The following is an 8,334-nucleotide window of genomic DNA, read 5'->3' as shown; positions in this document are numbered from 1 at the left end:
TATTGTACAAAATATCTTTATACAAATTTATTTAGGCCAACGACACTTTTCGTGAAAAAAATATTAATTTGCAATTAAAATATAAAACCTTCTGTTGTGCACTGGAAGCGCAAAAGTTAATTGTTGTATTCTGTTCCATGGCTAATTGAAGTACCGTACGACCGTTGTTACACAATGCAATTTATAGATTTTACTCCGCCAAGCTGATCTTCGGCTATAAACAAAGAATAATCATTTTAAACAATAAAATGTTACGCATGGCACCATCAGCAAATACATCAAAGAGACTGCATAGTTGCCATTACAAGCATAAAATATTTTATAGCATTCATTACAAGAATGATTGGACAGATGCCCCTCGGTACAGCAGGGTAAAAGAGTCACCACGTTCATCGCTGTTGGCGCGGCTACAATTAGCAAACAGACAAATAGGTTTTCAGCGTTGTACTCTAGCCAACAAATACGCACGTGGTGGGTTTGTGTGTGTGTGTGCGTTTTGTTTGTGGGTCACCCGTCGACTTTTGAACCATCCCGTCGTAAAGTGTGCCTTCAACAGAAAGCATCAGTGGTGTCCATAAATAGATGATTTAATGATTGCTGCGCGCGTAAGAAGATCGTGGTGCGCATGGTTTATACCGCCGCGTACCAGGACGATCCGATCGATCATTAGGTGCTGGCCCGGTGCCCGGTGAGCGCAGGAACTATAAAACCGTACTCCACACGGTTGATCCTTAATCATGTCCACCTGCAAACCGTAGCCATCATCCTCGGTAAAGGAGCAGGTGATTTTTTTTTGAAAGGAAGGTTAACTTGGAACAGAGCGGAGCGAGAAAGAAAAGTCGATAGGGAAGGCATGCTGTCCCTAAATTGCACCTTCTGGTTTTTCACTTTGGAGTGAGCGGTTGCCTCCGTTGGGAGGTTTTTTTTTCGTATTGAAAGAATTTTCTCGATCATTCCTATGCGGTTGTGTTCCGTTAGATGAAAACCACGGGGATTAGACGGGAGGGTTTTAATTTCCATTAGAAAGGTGCTATGAGATGGATGATTTCCTGGAACGGGAGCAGGGATCCGAGCAGGATCTCTGTTGGCCGGTGCAACATGAGAGGTTAATCGATACATTTGTAACCTTAATGCACAAGGTGTGAATTGAGTGCTCTAAAAGAATGAAATCTTGTAGGAAATTCGTGACATTACGAAGACTAACCACAATACTCAGAGATAAATTCATGAATAAAAACAGTGTTGTGTTTAATGAATCTTTTGAGAAGAGTCATTTGTATGAATCTTTAATGAGGAGTTTTGAATCTTAAGATGTAGGAGTCATTAGGGATTCACCAACCTTGTGGATTCACGAAACTTTTGAGAGTTTACTCCTGATCTGAATGATTCTTTACTGACGATTCATATGGGTGACTCTTTCCTAAAAATACATATAAATGACTCTTTACTAAAGATTCATATGAATGACTCTTCAAGATTATTTTGTGGTTGTGTATAGAAATCCTTATTTCATATTCAAAAATTATAAAAATAATCCAAATTATTTTTTTCGGAGCGATGAATGAATCAAAGCTCCGTACGCAGGACTGACTCTCCGGCTACGGGTAAATAATAAAGTCAAAGAAAGCCACAAATGGAAGGCCTCTGAACCACTTGAGGTTGTTGTGCCGATAAAGCACAAGAAGAGAATAGAATATAGGAATCAGATTAATTCATTCACTTCAAAGATTCATTCTGAATCATTCATCTGTACCAGATTCACCCAACACTACTAAAAAGTATCTTAAAGAAAACGCCATTTCCACGCAGTAATTATGTTGCGACCAAAACATGGTAATGAATTTCGCCTAAGGGTGACAGAAAATGGAGGAGAACCCGTTCAAAATCGTTTTCATTCGCGCATAGTTGTGCCAGCAAATTGGGCTGCCTCGCAATGTGCCGGGAATACATTCCGGGTGCAGTCGGCAGTCGGGACACGCAATGCTGAAATAATTCATTTAAGGATACACTACCTCCCCAAAGTTAGAGTTGAAATGTGGCGAGCTTCCATTCGTACCGTTAATGATCAATTCGGAGGAAGCATTTTTTTGTTTTTAATTCCAGCCTAATAGCAAACCTCCGGTACGTGCTGTACGTTAATGACGAATTTGCGTTTGTTGGTGATTTTGCTCCATTTGGTGGTATGATAAGTTGGTTGGTAAAAACCTGCTGCATCTTTCCGTCTGGCCGGGTGAACAATATTAAATCGTTCGCTCGTGCGCATGGTACGGTTGGCCACTTCCAAATGGGTTCTACCTCCGGTTTGCTCTGGGCACATCACGATCGTGGCACGCACTGCACGTCGGAAGGGGTAAAGTGTAGCGGGCCGCGCATAAACGATTGGTTTAGAACGTTGCAATACACGGCGGAAGACCAGTCGCGTACCGGTAGCAGACGGACAGGGCAAAAACTGCATTTGCATGAACGTTTGATTTTCGTGCTGCACCGAATCCGTCGCAAAGGATGGCAGAAGGGAGCGAAAATTGCCGGTTTTGCAAATTACAAAATCGTGATTAGCGCACAAGCCGAGCGCACGATCGACAAAGTGTGATCGACCGAGAAAAAGGTCTATTAAAGAAGGCGGTTTGGGAGCCGGTTGGAGCGAGGTGGGTGTGCGAGCAGTGGGAGGGGAAGAAGGATACACAAAATTGAACCACAAGAATCGAACGCAGAACACCTTCAGCGAATGACATGCAAAGTGTGCGGGAAAGCGGGAAGACGTTCGCGTTCCCTTCCAAGCTCCCGAATCGGTCAGCTGACAACACGGCTGGAGTGCGCGTAATACGTCCCGGCATGGCGTAATACAAGTGGCACTGTCACATTTCAATTCATAATCTGTCCGTCCGACGGCTCGAGCCACGGAAACGTGCGACCGCGCGTCTGGGTGCCGCATCTTTGCGTCTCCGCCCTTCAAAGTTCACCCCTGCCGATTTACAGTCCGCTTATCTGCAAACGGGTGCTTTTGGCCCCAGTTATGTCTCGTCCGTGTCCGCCGTGAAACGCGCGATCAAACGCAAAGGCGAACGTAAACACGAACACGTCAATGGCAAAAAACGGATCGGCGATTGCGATCGGCGAACAACGGCGAACATCGTCCCGGGGTACGGGGCCCAAATACGCCCGTCCCGATTGGGGCAGGGAGCTCAACATGGCACGAAGATGTTTATTATAATAAAACATTAGGGGCCAAAGTACGACGACGACGACGCGCGGTCATTTAATCGGAATCAATTTTATGTAAATCATTGGTTCGGTCAGACGATCAAGTGGATCGGACATGATGCAGCGACGGGCATGGGATGGACGAAGATTGAGCTTTTGCTACTGTTTTCGTGGTTGACTACGAGCGGCGAGATAGATGGACAGCGGCTGGAGTCTGTATTTTGATACAAGCTGAATAGGAAATGGTTCACGGAAATTGCAGATGATCGAAACTTCGTCTTGTTGTATAAAGCGATGATATACGTGATATTTTATTTATGGTAGTTTCATATTGATTTATTATTTGATTTTGATTTATTAAATTGGATATTTTTTCCTGTACAATTCCAGCATTATAAAAAAATCTGAGAAGTTGACGAGTTTTGGATATTTCTATTATAACTTAATGTTTCAAACTTACTTATACCTAACATGAATATACATTGTGTGATCTAATACACTTATCCCCACTTATGAAACAGATATCAATAAGACATTCTATACTGAGATGTCGTCGAAAACGGAGGTCTAACTTCACAAAGACTAATTTTGTGTTTAGGATGTATTTTCAGTATTCAATATTAGACTCAGAATTTGAGATCTAGGATTAGAGATGAGATTCAACCCTCAATAGCTCATGGATCTTAATTAGACAACACTAAACTGCCTATATTGTATGAAGATCCACGAAATAAAACCACTGTTTATTTTATGGATCACCTTCACAGCAGACATACACACCGTGTGACGCTTCTCGCACTGCTTCTAGACACGCGGCTCTGTCGAAGGATTTGGATATTCCATTTTACCCTCCACCAGGATCCATTTAGACAATGTATGTGCATAAATTTACCATACATTAATGTTGTACAAACTGATTTGATGAATTTCTCATCGCGTCCAAGCGAGAAAGCGTTCACCCGTTTGGTCGCACTCAAAGGCGTTTGAAATTCGTCTACTTCGAACGTTTCAAAGTTCCCGTAAGCTGCCTCGGTCCGGCGAAGCAACACCAGACTGGACGTGCAACTAATAGAGAAGGAACGTTTGCGGGTTTCGGTTAGATTCGATCGATCGAACGAATCTCGGTGAGACGATCTTGCGCCCTATGAACGTACTCCACAACAACTCACGCCGTGGGCTACTGGGTAGCGGATCAAACGATCGGTCCTCCCCCTTCATTTTTTTTTCTTATTTCGGGAACATCATCGAAAAAAAAAGATCCATTAGTGGACGGGGAGCGCTAGATCGTGCCAGTCCCCCGAATACGGGTCGGCTTTCCCATCAGAAGCAGGCGCTAGCTTAACTATAACATTAATTTTAAATAGATTGAAAAAGATTTATGTCTACCAGATCGTTATCTAGGTTGGGATGTAGCCTTCCCTGCTTGTACTGAAGACGAGAAGGTTGACTCTCCTCGCCACCGTATTTACCCCCTCCCAACACGGGACAGGAGTAAAAACATTGTCTCTAACGATGGTTACGATGATCAGAAGAATTCGTTTAGCGTGTGTTGTGCTACTGGCGGCGTGGTCTACTGCCGACCGATGGTTCACATGTCATGTGCGCGGGTACGGGACACAGGGGACAGGAGAGCCCGACGCGTGAGGTGTAGTAAACATGTCCATCTAATAACCACAGGCCACCCATGTTCTGCCTACCAGCTGTCCGTTGTTCCGAGTCTCGTTTGATGTGGTCATCCTGTTCATCACGAATATTCACCGTACGGAGAAAGGTTAACATTTGGCAAAATGCCACCGGATTGGTTGGTTCTGGACGAAACAAACTGGCAGCAGAAAGCCGGTACAGAAAACCCTAATCCGCGTACAGGAAATATTGTTTATCATTGCAGATTATGGAATTAATACAGCAGCAGCATGAAAGAGAAACGTTGAACGTATGGTGAAGAGGTAGGTCTCTCATGTTGTTATTTCTTTTGGGAAGCAATCAATTTTCGGTGCATTCTTACAAGGATCATGTACGAATTCTCGGTTCGGGATCTTTAGTTTGGCTGGACAGCTGTCTCGAACCGCAGCTCCATCTGAAGGCGAATAAAGAAGGATAACTCGGCAAACCGGCATGGGATGTTAATATTTCGTACATGAGCAATATTTAAAAGCTCTCGAGGTCAAGGATTTGAATAAATGCTGAAACACCGGGCGAAGGATATCTCGCGAACAAACGCAAAACAAAAGGAATGATGCATAATCGGTCAAGTACGGGTGCAGCACGATCGATCGAGCCATACGTACGTCAATCATTGATTGTGTGAATCGCCAACTGCAACTGCCCGGGACGGGGCGAAGAGCGTGAAGGGCAGTGGGTATTGCGCGGTCGATCGAATTGAATGAATTTTGAATAAATAATAAACATCCGGTGTCCGGAGATGGGCAAGAAAAAAAAACAGGGAAACTCCACTGTACTGTGCAGAAGGCTTAAAAAACCATTGAATGGTGCAAGGCCACACTGTTCCCAACGCTTCGTCGAACAGAGCGATGAAAAACTGGCCAAATCGTGGCACCGAGAATGAATGAAGCTTCTGCCTTGTCCGTTGGCAAGCGAGGATATTCGCTGATACCGATGCGCACCGGATGCAGGGCAGCATGAAGAAGAGTTAGTTCGGACGTACCATCGAAACCACCATGACACTCGGAATTGACAGCCTTTTAATATTTCGAGTCGTATTTTATTGCGTTTAATTTCTTGGCTGCGAGCGAAGTTTTTCACGGGTGGATCGTGTGGTGGTTGTGCATGGGCAGCTTCGTGGCTGATTCTCTCGCCAAAAAGGAAATGCACCAATGTGTGGAAGAAATCCGCCACACTGCTGTCTTGCTGTGAAATCTTTCGCAGGGAACGTCGGCAACGTCGAACTGCCATGTTTTCCGTCAAGCCCGGTCGTGCCGGCGTGATATGGAGTGATGTGTGACCGGGCGTGCGCTCTGCAACGGGTTTGAAGTCAAGAGTTTGAAGTTTGCGAAATGATCAAAGAATAAAAAGAGGAAAAGAATCAGAAATGGAATAAAAAAAAAGTAAAAACATACACACACACCCCAAATGGAGTGCAGTTCGTCTGGGCTAGGACTCGTCGTGGCAACCTGCAACCCCCAGAGATGGATGGATGGATCATTGTTTTTCCCAACCCGCGCGCGCGTGTGTGTGTGTGGGGATTTTTTCGGGTGGAAATCAATGGTGGCGTCAGCAGAAAATCCACCAGCCAAACGTGCAGTGGATCGAGCGCACCCGGGCCCGCAATGGCTGACAGCTGCCTGGGTGAGGAATGAAAACGTTCGCAGTTTTGACAGCAATTCACTGACACCTTCTCGCGGTGGTGACGTGCTGACGGGCTGCCGTGGCTGATCATTGCCGTTCTGCCGGTGGCGGGACACAGTGGCTGGAGAATTGAGTGATAAAAGTCAAACGATCGCAATTGTTTGAATGAGCGGTTTGATGGTTGACATGTTTCCGCGCGGTCCGCACCAGCAAAAGGTCGACCCGGGTGCAGTTGTTTTGTTAAGTAACTCGAAAGAATGTGGGCCGCGTGGTTGGATGGTGAAGGGATGAGGTATGCATAGTAGGAGGCTTTGATTTACATTGTTCGTGCATGGTAACGAAGATCGTTTTGCGATATAAAATTCATATCACTGAACAACAATGTTGATGGGGCTGATTATTTATTCACTTCCACAAGATGGAATATGGGCTTAAAAGAATTTATGAATAGTAGATGGTGAAAGATGAGTGTATAAAGATATTGGAGTTTATTTAATCTACAATGCACAGACTATTAAACTACAATCTCATATCAGAAGTATCTAAACTTTGTTCTAAAACCTTAAAGATTAGTTACTTTAATGGAATATAAAAGTCAATTGTTATTTTAGACGATCCGCTTGCACATTTACAAGCGACATCGAAGTAAATGTAGTTAAAGGAAGCCAGAAATGGCAGGCTTTAGACTTCTTGGAGTTGTGGTGCCGGTAAAGTAGAGAAAGTAAAATTTCAAAATGTATGCATGCTCTACTTAAGTATTATTTATTTTTAAAATGCAATATTAAAAAAATTGTACTGATGAAATGATATTATAGTATTAATAAGCTATAACATTAATATTGTTGCAATACAATTATGATAAAATTCTTTACATAGACACACATCATAGAATTTTTTAATTGTTTTTGAAAAGCTTAATTGCCTACTTGCTTGTTCTATGCCCAATTTCACATTTAATCATTGCAAATTTAAAGTTTCCTCGCTTTATGAAGCATTGAAATCTTTCCTTTCATCGTTGTATGGTTTCGGTTGATCACTGCTTTACCCGCTCGATGCTCGAACCGTGTGCACGATCGATCGAGCGTGAAGCGTAATGCGAATCGGATCAATGAAACAGATCCATCCCACCATTCCGGGACATCGCGTTGCCAAGTTGTGCGGTGATTTAACCAATCAGAGCGCTGCCACTAGGTGACCGCTCCCACTGGCTCCCGATCGCGCGAGACGACCGTGCGGCACACGAGAGCACACATCGCGAACGCGCGGCCGAACAAAACCCGGTCTGGGTTGGGGCCAGCCAAAACACGAGAAAAGCTTTCGCGGGAAGCTTTTTTCTCGTGCTGAAGAAACGGTCGGATCGTGCAGATCAGGTTGGGCTGTTGGTGTGTGCGTGCGTGTCGGCTGCTCGTCCACCTCGGGCTTCGATGTAGGGGAAGCTTTATTTTGTTTCGTTGTTTCTTGCGCCTTTTCTTCATCCGCTTGATCTTCTTACGCATAAAAGGGAGGAGACAGAAAAGGCAGCGCAAAGAAGAGGAGACGACTAAGGTATAGACCGCGAAGGAACAACACCTCCTTGCGAAGAAAGCGAAGAAGTCAACATTCGTTGTGTGTTTGCGAGTGTTTCCTTTGTTGCTCTCGCGTTACGTTGGCACCCATGTGTGAAGACGTTCGTGCTGGTACCGCTCCGGAAAGGAGTAGAATGAAGCAACCAGCAAGAGCAGGCACCTTACTCGATCTCGAAGCCCAACGCGCCTGCTACCGAGCGGTCCAGGCGCGGCAATGCGGCAGGTTACGCTCAGCAGCAGGTTTTCGGCGGCGAGCTTCGGC

This window comes from Anopheles marshallii, chromosome 3 (assembly GCF_943734725.1).
Source record: "Anopheles marshallii chromosome 3, idAnoMarsDA_429_01, whole genome shotgun sequence".
NCBI classification, from domain to species: domain Eukaryota; kingdom Metazoa; phylum Arthropoda; class Insecta; order Diptera; family Culicidae; genus Anopheles; species Anopheles marshallii.
Note: the sequence above shows the minus strand (reverse complement) of the source record.